The 14,413-nt window shown below is 37.0% G+C and overlaps 1 pseudogene across 1 annotated transcript in view; it reads right to left on the bottom strand.

The window, feature by feature from the left end:
• Positions 1-836: 836 nt before the first annotated feature.
• LOC104610105 (phosphoribosylaminoimidazole carboxylase, chloroplastic-like) overlaps positions 837-14,413 on the bottom strand; it is a 55,431-nt pseudogene continuing 41,854 nt past the window's right edge. The window contains exons 6-10 of the transcript XR_016080530.1: positions 8,510-8,583; positions 8,024-8,165; positions 7,657-7,830; positions 6,759-6,837; positions 837-6,667 (exon numbers count right to left, since the gene is read on the bottom strand). The product of XR_016080530.1 is annotated as a phosphoribosylaminoimidazole carboxylase, chloroplastic-like (transcript). The remainder of the gene's footprint in view (positions 6,668-6,758; positions 6,838-7,656; positions 7,831-8,023; positions 8,166-8,509; positions 8,584-14,413) is intronic.

The following is a 14,413-nucleotide window of genomic DNA, read 5'->3' on the forward strand; positions in this document are numbered from 1 at the left end:
ATTAAGTTTTACATCGATAGTAGAGGGAAATTTATATATGATACAAATGATGTAATACTTTGCCTCAATAATCTCAAGTTCCTATTACCTATGGATAAAACCTTACATTTTGTATTATTTTTTATATATAAATATTGTACATATTTACATTTATACTCTTTCCAAACTGAACCCAAAATATTACGGAATTCAATTCTGCATCAACACCGGAAAAAACCAGCCCTCGATTGACTATACAATAGCTAACTTTGGTCTAACATATCACCTGCGAATTTCATTTATTTCACAGCTAGCTCGATCCATTTCTTTTCCACAGCGGTGGAAGAACAGATATATAACGACTGAAGTATGATGATTAATTATTCACTGAAGGAGACTCCAGACATAAAGGAGTTAGCAGTAGTGTTTATAATAGTCTGAATTTGACATTAACATGAGCGGCTTAATGCCGTAAACAAGGGTTAAAATATTGACATGACATAGACTATACTGTATCAATTTTGTTAAAGATGGGCACGTGGCATACGTGGAATGGGATTGGTGCCCCATTCATTCAACAAGTGCCAGTCAGTATCACTTTTATATCCCGCCGTATCCAACTTGTATTGGTTGATATGGACGCATACCATGTGCTGGTCCTGGTATGATATATATTTGCTTCATGGGACTACACAATAAGGAGTAGCCCATCCCCTTTTCCTTAACGCCCCCCAATCCTTGATGGCAGCGAGATTTGATCTCAGGTCTCTATTCCGACGAGTCAAAGAATCTACCAACTGAGCCACCATCAATTGACAATATAATGGTAATAATGTAATTTTATTTGGCGGTTTGTATTTGGTTGTAATATAGTTTTATTTGCACCAACACAAAATTATGATAGTGCAAATGATTTTATTTCAAAATTTATCTTATTTTGTTTAATTGCAATACAAATAAAATAAAATAAGATTTGCAGCAGAATAAAATATAACCCAAAACAAAAATAAATAAAAAATTGCATTATTTTCATTTACACTTCTTTGCATTTGTACTAGTGCAAATAAAATTGCACTGCAACCAAACACAGCTTTATTAGTAATGGAACAATAATTATCAAAGATGCAGACCTTGATATCCTAGCCTGATCAAAGCTCAATTAAACAAATAAGCTAGAGAAAAATTGCTTTTACAAATTTTGGTATTCCTGTGTACAACAGTTATGGATGAGCAGGTGAGGAAAAAGCAATACTCGTTGATGATGGCAATAGAAAACTTTATTTTCTCAAACTTAATTACTTCAATTAGACGAGAAACCACAACAGTACAGCCATTAGTGATCGATCATTTCTATGCTAGCAGTAGTAGCCCAGAGAACAAATTTCTGGGATTGAGGACACTTTTTTATGGTAAAAATAAAAAATTTATTAAAAAAGAAAGAAAGATGTAAGAGAGTTCATCCCAAGTAAAAAAAGTATAAATATCATAATAGTTATAATATTTTTTTTGGATATAAATGCTATAATATATTTTTTGGGCTCCATGGGCTATACAAGAGGGGTATTTCATCCTCTAACCCCTTTTGTATGGAGTTACAACCAGCATGAGACATATGTATATTAATTAATAAGTGTGCCTGTGCTTTGTGCATGGCAATTTTTGATGATGATATTAAATAATATATTTCCAATTTTTAATTTTTTTTTATATTTTTATTTTTATAAAAATTATTCTTATTTGTCACATTTGTTTTTCTTTAATAATATGATTAATTAATTTAGGATTCAATAAAAGAATGAGAATTAATGTCCTAACAATAAGACTTAATGAGAAGGATTTGAATAAGAAGAAACATGATTATTCAAATTACATTTTTGTTCTTACAATTAGAAATGAACTAAATTCAAAAATTGGGATTTATATATTATATTATATTATATTGTTATAATTATATATATATGATCTTTAAATAGAAATGCCTAACCTTAGATCATTATAGATGATACACCAAAATTTGATGAATGGAATCAGGAATCGTGGACCAAACCGAGGAGTCATCTGATCAGTTCCGTTTTACCCTAAAACCGTTATTTTGGCCAAAAACCGTTGATTTGGTCAACAAATCGTGACCCAGACAGTCAAATTGTTCAAGCCGTCCAATGGTTTTTGACTGTTTTTTTTTTGTCAGAACGGACCATCCGTTCGGTTCGAACATTCGGACCATTCGACTTGAGAACTGAACTCCTGAACGGTTCGTTGTCTGATTTGATTTTAAAAACCTTGTTTGTAATATAGCCTAGAGGCCTCTACTTCTAACCCAAAATGGATTCATTTGTATTGATTGTTATGAAAAACTAGAGATCAGTTTATGTTAAGAATAAACAATTGCAAGTCTACAATTTTCTTACATGTAGGTGGTGCAAATTGGGTGGGCTTGAGTTAGGAGCATTTGTGAAAATGTGAAAATGGGCCTGATCCAATGGTGTGTAAATTCTTCAATAAAAGCCCAGAAGCTTATTGTTTACTTGGCCAAGCAAAACTTCACCAGATTGAACATAATTGATGTAAGTACATATTAACTCTAGGAAAGATTGACACTTGACAGGTTTTTTTTTATTTTTATTTATTTTTATAAATTTCTAATATCTTGTCTGTGAATGTAATCCAACTAAACAATAAATATAATTGGAAAGGTTGATGGAGAAGAATAACACCCCATGACATGACAGGGCATCCGAGATGCTTATGAATTGGTTTGTTGACATTTTTTTTCCTTATAAAGTGGCCCTAAGACGATCATATGGTACCCCATGTGGTTTTTTTAGTTCTTTCCAAAACTTGTAAAATTCGTTTCGTTTGTTGGAGTAGACATTTGTGATATTGGGTTCGGACTAGGCTGGGTTAGGGTAGACCTGGTATGGTAAGAAAAAACAAACCTGGTCCTGACCCATACTATAGGGTCTATTAATAATAGACGAGAACCAAACCTATTATTAGTCAGGCTTATTGGGTCTGACCCTGTAAGACCTGGTTATAATTAATAAGCATTTAGCCTGGTAATTTGACAAAACACATGCTAGAAAAGGGTATCTTTTCCATCATCATCATCTAAGTCTTATCCCAATTATGTGGGATTGGCTACATGAGTCCTGTTTTCACTATTTTGTGGGGTATCTTTGTTATTATCATCATCTAAGCCTTAACCCAACTATGTGGGGTTCGATACATGAGTCCTATTTTCACCATTCTGCTATGTTTAATTCCATATTCATGGTTAAATTACGAGGGTTTAGATCATTTCTTATTATTTCAATCCATGTTCTTTTTGTCTGCCCCTAGCCCTTCTAGTCCCTTGTCACTAGTCACTTATTCTTATGGTTGCTGCAGGTGGTCTTCAACAGGGGTGCAAGTTGGGCTGGGTTAGGTTAGGTTGAGGTTAACCCTAACCCAATCCAAGTTGTTGAGCCCCCAACCCTAAAACTTTGGGTTGGGCTCAAATCAGCTTTGCTGGTCTCAGGTTGGTCTGACTTTCTCTTCCTTTTGCTTAATGTTCTTTTTTTTTCCTCCATGTGGCTACATAATGGGAGTAACCCATCCCCCAACCCGTGTAAGTAGGATTTGATCCCAAGTGTCCGTTACAACCAACAGGAGATCTTAGCAACCAACCAGTTGGCACTTTGCCTTTTTCTTAATGTTCTTATTTATTTCCTAGACAATGTTATTCAATATTAGAATTATTATGTGAAATGGATATAATTATCATATTTTAGAGAAAAAATTGGCTTTAAATTTAAAATTTGTGTCATACAATATACATGCATACATGTATAGATAGACTCATAGATAGATAAATACGTATATACATAAATATAGAAATATTTGCATCAACAAAAAATATAAATATATAAATATATACATTTATGGATGCACAATTGCATATGTATACATGCATGAATAATGGATACACATATACATAAGTAATTGCATAATACATATTTATCTAATATTTGTCCATGCAAATACGAAATTAAGTTAGGTTTGGATTGGTTGGCCTCAACTCTAACTCTAACCCAAACTTCAATCCAATTCAACTCAAACCAACCCTAGTTTTTTTAGACTGGGTTCACCCGGCCAAGTTGCAGCCCTGGTCTTCGATGCATGTGATAAACCATCTAATTCTCTTTTCTTTTATTTGATGACCTATTGAAGCTATTCTTGGGTTCCAATGGAAGGGATATCTCTATTTGCTAATGTAAATTTATAATCAGAACTCAAAACCACCTTATTAATAATTAGGACTCAAAATGAAGATCCAAGGTCTGGTTGATTGACCTGGACCATTGATAGAAAGAAATAGAGCACAACTGGCTATTATTAAATGCTGGTGATAATAGGTGGACCATTCGGTTCAACCTCTCCACCACTGACAATAAAATAGTGGAATAATATTAATGAAATTATAAAAGATTAAAAAAATAAAATTAAGAAAAAACACATTAATACCCAAAACATAAGGTGGTTTGCATAAATAATTATAGGGTAAAATACAAAAGCCTCCCTGAAGTTTCTGAAAATCATAAAAACCTCCCCAATAATTTCATTTTACCAAAATGCATCCCCTGAACTTTTAAGAAACTCAACAAAAACCTCCCTTCCATTACTGTCTCAGACGGAAAACATTAGATTGATGCACCAGTTTTTTCCAAATATCCATTTTACCCTTTTATAATTTATTTTACATATAAAATTACTGAAATAATCCCATTTTAACTCAACAAAAAATATATGTTTTAGTAAATTTGTATGTAAAATTACTGAAATGATCGTAGAAAGAGGTTTTTGTTGAGTTAAAATGGGTATTTGGAAAAAACTGGTGCATCAATATAACGTTTTCTGTTTGGAACAGTGACGGAAGAGAGGTTTTTGTTGAGTTTCTCAAAAGTTCAGGGGATGTATTTGTTAAAATGAAACTATAGGGGAGGTTTTTATGATTGTCAGAAACTTGAGGGGAGATTTTTGTATTTTACCCATAATTATTATTTAATATTTTATACATAAAATCTATAGGCCTGGAATCAGGTCCTGCCCAACCCAGAATCTGGGCTGGGCCAGGACTGGGCCTGGCCTATAGCCCTTATCAGTGCTAAGCCCTGATGAGGCCCGACTCATCTCAGCCCATGATCAACCCCTAGCCACAGCCTCAACCTGGTCTGGCCTGCACTGAATTTTGGCATATATAGGTTGGGCCCAGGCCCGGGTTGCACTCAAGTTGGATACGTATATATGTATATAGTCTGGATGGATTTGGGTTGGGCTAAGGTTGCATTGAGTTGGGGCTACCAAGGATTAGGACAACGCCCAGCCCAAAAACTAAGAAAGCCCATAATTTTAGGGCATCATAACCTCTCGGAGATATACAGGCACAGCTAGAGCCTTTTTTATTTTCAAAATACAAAATCCAAAAATAGGGGCATTGTGGTTTTGGATTTGAAAATCACAAATCCTGAAACTTATCCAAACGCAACTTAAAGTGTCTTTTACTACTGGAAACTTGAAAACCCATCTCCTTCTCTCTTTTCTTTTTGGCTATCACATTTTGTCTTCTGATGTTTTAAATTTAAATACATATAGTATATAGATGGGTCAATTAACTTGAGCTTGGAGGGTTATGGTTTATGGATGGGACCTGACGCGGTGATACCCAATAAGGCCCAACCTAATTAATATATGACAATACATAAAAACTACTTTTAGACATGGAATTGGTCGACTGGATTAGGCGATTTTCCCTCTCTACATTGACTCGTGTTAACTCAATGCTCCAAACTGACCGGCAATGGCTTGCAGTTCAACCCTGATCCCGAGTTTCAAAATAGTGGATGGTGACTAAATTGGCATATATATATATAATCATAAAATTCAGGAAGAATGCCTAAAATTTTTAGATTTTTTTACAAAAATATTCCACATTTTGAATTTGGACACTCTTTATTTTGGGGGCAAAAATGTAATTCTATTACCACTATTGACTTCATTTAATTCCCTCGTTAAATCTCATATTTAAGAAATTAACTCCTATTCTCTACCATTGGATCCTATATTTATGGTATCTTTGTTTTTTATCGTTAAATACCATTAATTAAGTCCTTAAAGAATGATTTTCATGGTATAAAAATTATACTTTTAAAATCAACCTAGAAATGAAATCATTTTGTTTTTCATCTAGGTGGTGGATAAGTAGTTCAACTATTTAGACCAAATGGATCAACTCATGATGCCATAATTAAATCATAAAAATTAAAAATAGATAAGTATACAAAAAATATAAAAATAAAGAAAATTTGTAAAAAAATTGGACATGTAATATTATTATATATCGTCATATTAAACATAAGTATGATATTCTTTTTGTAAATTAAAATTTTATTCAAAGAGACCAAAAAAAGGAAATATGTACAACAGAAATGCCTAGATAGAGTAAGCAAATAATTAATAGAATGATAAAGTACAATTGCTTCACTTAAAAGCATGAAACAAAAGAACAAAGGTACAACTGGATTTGGGAACTGACCTGCAGCCATCTCTGCCATAATTTCTTGGTTTAACATAGAATTTAGCTGTGATTCCACCATGCCTAGAGAAGGTCCAACAATGGTGATATGGCCCATCTTCCGTTGCTTTTGCATTTCTGAAACATCACTGTAACCATATTAGTAATCAAAACAATAAAGAAGAATTGGCATATGCTAATTGTGAGTTAAATTTCAATACAACCCAACCTGGCTTGTCATACCAATGAACAGTAGCCCCAGGAATAGTTAATGCCCTTCCAATGAGTTGATGAGCTAAGTAAAACCCCTTCAAATGAAATTGCAACATTTGATCAGTGGTTCTTTGATAAGTCTACAATGGTAAGAGTATGAAGAATGCATTAACATCATTTGCACCAATAATGACCCAATATGCAAACTAGCATCATTGGTACCATAGCAAATTTAGGTTGTATTCAACAAAGATCATGCTCCAAAAAAATATTTGAAATAATATCCATCATGGACATGGAGAATAATTTATGATTTCAACTAGGGGTGCAACTTGGGTTAGGTTGGATTGGGAATTTGTTAAACTTCAATGGGCCCAAACCCTAACCCAAACTCAATGTAGTAGAAATTCTTCATATCGGGCAACTTGACTTGCTGCCCATCTCAACATCTATCATATATACTAAAACAAATCCCTCAAACCAACGGCTTCGCCTTCAGACAAGTGGCATTGTATAGTGGTTATCTCCACTCTCAAATACAAGCATTCTTTTTCAGACATGAAAGAGCTTCAAATGGTAATTACCTCCACTAAAAAGCAAATAAAAAAACTTATTTCAAATAATGCAGGATCCATAAAATGGGCAATAGTTTAGAAACAAGACCTGATTTAATCTCATAAATTAAATAACAAATCTATATAAAAAAAAACTAACAAAAAATAACCTAAATTTACAACATAAATAACGGGTGTCAAACAAAATTTGTCAGAATACTGGCCCAGTGTCCCCATACTTAGTACGGGGTGGTCATTCTCTTGTCACTCATCAAAACAGAGGAAAAAACATGCTCTCCAGAAGTTATCTATGAGCCAATGCCATGACCTGGTTTCTAGAAAGTCAGAATAGATTTTGACCTCTTCTTCACCCAATAGGTTGTACATAATAGCAGCTGGCATTTTCATTGATGGATCGCCAAGTGGAAGACCAACAATTGCACGCAAATGCTGCTCAAATTGTGAAGTGATACAAGATTCGATTGTGTGATGCCCACTATTGTGAGGTCTAGGAGCTACTTCATTTAGCAAAATCTGTTAAGTAAACAAATACCATCCATTAGAACATGTTAAGTAAACAAATGCCTATTAACTTATTGAATATCTTCAATAGAATATTAGTATATTACATGATATACTTTGAAAATAAGAAAAGAATCAATGGAACAGCTAAAAGTAGTTAATAGAGCCATAAAGTAAGCATGCTATGAGTAGAAAACAACCTGACATCACTTGTCAAAAACAACTCAACTGCAAAGACACCAGCACCTTCTAATGAACCAACAGCTTTCTGTGCAACTTCAGTAGCAAGGTTCCTGATCTTCCATGGGATGTTAGCAGGTGCCTTAACTATGTGACAAATATTATCCCTGCAAAAGCACAAAAGAAACCAAAAAAAATGAATGCAATAGGACTTGAAAACTTCAAATATGGAAAAGAAAAAGAACATTAAGTCTTTAACACTAACAGCTATTCATGGCATTAAGGTTTCTAGCTATCAGATAAATAGTTCCTTCATACTCTGAAAGGTGAATACAACACCTTACTTGTGAATAACCAACTGATGGTGGTTCAGTTGGTAAGTTCTCTGGCTAGTTGTAGCAGAGATTTGGGATGAAATCCTGCTGTCATCAGGGTTGGGAGGGGGGTTACGGGTATAGGGGATGGGGTACCCCCAATGTGTAGCACCAAGAAGAAGAAGAAAACACCTTACCTGTGAATAGTTTCAACAACTGGATAACAGCAAATAGAATTGTCTCTTCCTCTTGCTACGATGATGGCCAGCTCCTAAATAAATTAACAGAGAAGCAATCACTTCAGTTACAATGTGCAAGAAAGTTCCATGCTGTCAAACAATTGGGAGAGGAAAAAAAGAACAAAACATAAAGTAGTTAAAGAGTCAATATTTTTTGATAAGAGTTAATATGGCAATCAATTTCCCCTCTTAGAATACGTTAGGGTATACCTGTTGGGATATTGTCTTGATTTCTTTTGTAAATATAATTTCAGAACTTATGTATACAAGATTCGCTCTATGTTAATTAATAATTGATAATAGATACTAGGGTAGGTGGGAAAAGAGATTGGAACTTCTGGTTTTATTAATAAAAACTAAGAGAGTTGGATGTACCACCTAGGGCAGATCAATTTGACTTAGAAGATTATAATAAAAGGCAATGACTACTCCTTATGCCATACAAGGGGTCTATGGTCACCTCCTCTTATGCCCTCTCTTATTAGATTCTTTGCCATTGTCTCGAACACTGAAAGAATCTGGATGGTTCTGCCATATATGAAATCACTCAGGAAGGATAGGGTCGGAAATGAACATGGTTTCAAATGTCGCAAAATTTCGCTAATGTCGCCTGACATATGTCGATATCGAGGTTCACCGACATGAAAATAGATGGTAATATAAAAATTACATTATTTCGGTCTTTCCTATATTTCGGAAATGTCGACCAAATCGGTCCAAATAACCAAAAAAAAGACAGTTTTTTCTAGTTTTTCCTATTATGTCGAAGAAGAAAAACAGTCCTTGAGAATAGAGGATTGTTTAGAACAGATGCAGAAATCAAAAGAAAACAACAGAAATCCTTCTTCTAAGGAAGAGAAGATGAAGAAGAAGATAGCGGCAATAAGGGCTCAGAGGAAGAGAGTTTCGAACCTTAATCTCTCTTCTTACCCCCTAACACTATTTTATTAAGTTAAACTTTAATAATTTACAAAGAGGCCCTCAGTTGGGCAAGAAATTAAAAGAACATAACATAGAAAGAATAGGCCCAAAATAAGGCCCATTACAGTAAAGAACATAAAAAATAAGAAAGGATAAACAGTCTATGGGCCATTCGGCCCATCTTCTCTACACTCCCTCTCAAGCTGAGCATAGATGTCAATCATGCCAAGCTTGCCAGTATCATGCTGAAGTTTCGCCTTAGGAATGCCCTTGGTGAGAAAATCTGCTAATTGTCCTTCAAAGGTGATGAAAGGAAGACATACTTCACCCGAAGCCACTCTTTCTCGAATGAAGTGTCTATCAACTTCAATATGCTTAGCTCTGTCATGTTGTACTGGGTTGTGAGCAATGTTGGTGGCGGCCTGATTATCACAGTATAACATCATTGGCTTGTCATGCTCAATCCCCAGTTCCTCCTGTTAGACAGTTTTGTATGCCCTTAGCTTCAATCAAGAATGATGTACTTTATGAATTTATTGTAAATGAATAAAAGTACATATTTGATTCATGTTCCCTTGGTATGTTTCTGTGTAATACCCTTAAACTGGACATTTAATGAGACTCGTGTTAGTTTAGAATGTTCACAGCCAGTGGATCGGTCTGGGGAGACCTATCCTGACAAGGCTGACACTGTAGTGCCACCAAGTTGGTTGGGGTGGCCTGTCTCAGCTGCCAGGGTGAGACCTTAGGCACATACAGTGTAGGATTAATAGAACCTTTGAACCGGACCAGATTTCTAGTATTGCCCTGGACCTTGGAGATAGATGGGCAAAACTGGAAAGTTACACCTAACCCCTAGACTCGATTATGATACTACACTAGATGTCGGATTGGGTTGTCTTTGATGTACCAATCAGTGAGATCCTTAGCAAGGGTCAAAACCTGGGTATGTTGGGACAATCCGAAAATTCATCTGGGTGATCATAGTGAAAGGATCAGCCCCTTTGTCGGACAAAAGTAATGATCGGGGATGCACTCTCTCTAATGGAAACCAAGACTGCCAGCAGCCGATTTCAACCGTTGAGATTTGTTTTTTGCAAAGTATATTTTATATGAGATATAAAAGTATATATTTTGGTTTCTAAAATGTTTGCAAAAGGTTTTAATTCCCGGGATCCATATAAGTAGAGAGTGCAACACTGTTCCTTGCAGCCGAGGGAGAGGTCCTCTCTTATCGGGTAGTGTATGATCATTATGGGCTGAGAGGTTAAGTGTAAGACCATTGAGGATAATACCTGATGGGCTAATCTTGCATCTGCCCACAGTCCCTGGGTGTTACAAGGTGGCTTGGCCCAGGGACCACTTAGGGTAAGTGTTGGGCCCATAGAGCCCATACGATGGGATTCAGGGGGTGCACTGTCCATAACAGTGTATTCGGCTAGGCTTTGTAACAAAGGCTGGGCTGAACCCATGTGGCTGATGTGTAGATCAATGTTTGGGTCCCACGCCATATAAGGAAGCCCAACTGGGCAGCAGTTTGGAAGGCTAATTGAGTACATAACCTTAAATGGGCTTTAAGCCCATTTCGAACTGGGCTGATTTGATCAGTCAATTAAAGGGAGGCGAATTCTGAAGTGGATCAGCTGATGGGATTGGGCTTAGACCCTATCCACTTAGAGAGTCCAAGATCTAAATGTGATTTAGATCTGGAAACCTCCTAATTAGATTAGGAGATGGCTGATCTGATCTGCAGATAAGATAAGGATTATCCCTTATCACTTAAAAGGACTTCTAACCCAAATATGATTTGGATTAGCAACTCCTAATCTGATTAGGAGCTGATCCCTTTAAGATTATGAAAGAAGAAAGGGGCGAATATAGTTTGTGTGTGATTGAGGTTCAACTCTCTTCAGAGTAAAGAAATCACAGAAAGAGAGATTTCCTGCATACTGCGAATTCTCTCCTGCCGCCTCCTTCCTGTCATTGCCATTCCCTTTAGTTCGATCTCCAGTTCTTAGGAGAAATCAAGATTTGATCTTGATTCCAATCTTTTGGGAAAAGATTGGTTGGAGCTGTACCCACAAGCCATCCAGTTGATTCTTGCGAAGGGTCAAGTTCTTTTGGAAGAACGTTGCTGATTCTGCTCCATCCTTCACTGCGCCATCTTTAGTGGGAGCAGATTTTGGATCCTTCCTTGGGCGTGAACACCTCCATTGGGAGATATTGATTCTCTGTATCAGGTATATCCTCCCTCCTACTTCTTTTGGTTCAGATCTGATTTGGTTCTTGATTCAAGATTGGTCATTGAAAATATGTTTTATGAAATAGGGAATTCGATTCCCTGCAAAGATGGGAGAAATTTTTGAAATTCGCCCTATCCATTCTGCAAGATTTGGGCGTCCATGAGATGGATATCCCATCCCTTCACCTCCATCAATGATTTTAACCACAATAGTTCAGAAACTCCATGTGCCATGGCTCTGTATTCTACTTCTGCTGAAGATCGAGCAACAACAGATTGTTTCTTGCTTCTCCAAGAAACAATATTACCAGCCACCAAGCTGCAGTACCCAGAAGTAGATCTTCTGTCATCAATGTTTCCAGCCCAGTCAGCATCAATATAGGCTTCAAGTTTCATATGGCCATGCTTGGCAAACAGAATTCCCTTTCCTGGGGAGCCCTTCAAATAACACAGGATTCGCTCTGCTGCTGTCATATGAGTATCCCAGGGAGAATGCATGAATTGGCTGATGCAACTGACAGCATATGCAATGTCTGGCCGAGTCATGCATAGATACAAAAGTTTTCCAAGAAGTCTCTGGAAGACTCCTTTGTCTTCTAACAATGTTCCATCTGAAGCAGAGAATTTATGACTCGTATCAATAGGAGTAGCAATTGGTCTAGCACCCATCTTCCCTGTTTCAGAGAGCAAATCAATAACATACTTCCTCTGGGAGATAAGAATCCCATCCTTGGATCTAGCAACTTCTATGCCAAGGAAGTATCTCAATTCCCCCAGATCTTTGATCTCAAACTTTGCATGGAGGAAAGATTTGAGATCATTAATTCCTGAAACATCATTACCAGTCACAACAATATCATCAAGATACACAATCAGGTAAACTACCAGGAGCCCTCTCCTCTTCACAAAGAGAGTATGATTAGATTGTGTTTGTACATAGCTAAAGTTAACAAGGGCAGCCCTAAACCTCTCAAACCATGCTCTAGGGGACTATTTTAGTCCATAAAGAGATCTCTTTAGCTTGCATACCTTTCCTTTCATATCTGTTTCATACATCCCTGGAGGAAGAGACATATAAACCTCCTCATGTAATTCTCCATTCAGAAATGCATTCTTTACATCTAATTGATAAAGTGGTCAATCAGAGTGAGCAGCCAAAGATAGAAGAACGCTCATAGAGGTCATCTTGGCAACAGGTGCGAAGGTCTCCAGATAATCAATCCCATATGTCTGTGTATAACCTTTTGCAACCAGCCTAGCCTTGTATCTCTCAATGGTGCCATCAGCACGATATTTGATAGTAAAGACCCACTTACAGCCAACTGGATCCTTCCTTTCAGGAAAATCAATCACTTCCCAAGTGTCATTCTTGTGCAGGGCATCAATTTCGGATCCCATAGCATCCCTCCATTCTGGAATATTAAGAGCTTCTGACACAGACCTGGGAATAGGGTTAGAGGTAACAGAAGAAAGGTAGGCAAAATATGAAGGAGAAAGAAAACTATAAGAAAGGTGTTTGGAAATGCAATGTGCAGTACACTTCTTTTTTTCTTTCCTAATAGCAATGGGAATATCAAGGTCAGGGAAGGATGGCTCCAAAGGGGCTGAAACAGTACTTCTTGTCTCTGTTAGACAGTTTTGTATGCCCTTAACTTCAATCCGATTTGATGTACTTTTGTTATTTAGTGGAAATAAATAAAGTGCATGTTTGATTCATGTTGTTTGGTTTAATTCTGTGTAAGACCCTAAAACTGGACACTTATAGAGACTCGTGTTAGTTTTAAATGTTCACAGCCATTGGATAAGTCTGGGGAGATTTATCCTGCCAAGGCTGATACTGGTGTGCCACCAAGTGTTGGGATGGCCTGTCTCGGCCACCAGGGTAAGACCCAAGGCACATGCAGTATGAGATTACTCGAATCCTTGAACCGGACCAGATTTCCAGTATTGCCCTGGACCTTGGAGATAGATGGGAAAAACTGGAAAATTAGACCTGACCCCTAGACTCGATTATGACACTTCACTAGGTGTTGGATCGGGCTGTCTTTGATATGCCAATCAGTGAGATCCTTAGATGGGGATCAAAACCTGGGTATGTTGGGACAGTCTAAGAATTCATCTGAGTGGGTGATCATAGTGACAGGATCAGCCCCTTTGTCGGACAAAGGTAATGATCGGGAATGCACTCTCTCTGATGGAAACCAAACTGCTGGCAGTTGATTTCAATCGTTGGAATTTTGTTTTGCAAAATTAATATATTTATATATATATGTACGGTTTCAAAATGTTTGCAAATGGTTTTAATTCCCGGGATCCATGTGAGTGGAGAGTGCGGCACTGTTCCTTGCAGCCGAGGGAGAGGTCCTCTCTTGTCGGGCAGTGCTTGATCATTAAGGGCTGAGAGGTTAAGTGTAAGATCATTTAGGATAATACCTGATGGGCTAATCTTGCACCTGCCCACAGTCCCTGGGTTTTTATAAGATGGCTTGGCCTAGGGACCACTTAATGTAAGTGTTGGGCCCATAGGGTCCATATGATGGGCACAAGGGTTTACTGAGTTTTTCAATGAATTCGGCTAGGCCTTGTAATAAAGGCTGGGCCGAACCCATGTGGCTGGTGTGTAGATCAATGCTTGGGTCCCACGCCATACAAAGAAGCCCAACTGGGCAGCAGATTGGAAACTAGTTAAACACTGAACA

Source organism: Nelumbo nucifera, chromosome 1 (genome assembly GCF_055504915.1).
Source record: "Nelumbo nucifera cultivar China Antique chromosome 1, China Antique-T2T, whole genome shotgun sequence".
Taxonomy (NCBI): domain Eukaryota; kingdom Viridiplantae; phylum Streptophyta; class Magnoliopsida; order Proteales; family Nelumbonaceae; genus Nelumbo; species Nelumbo nucifera.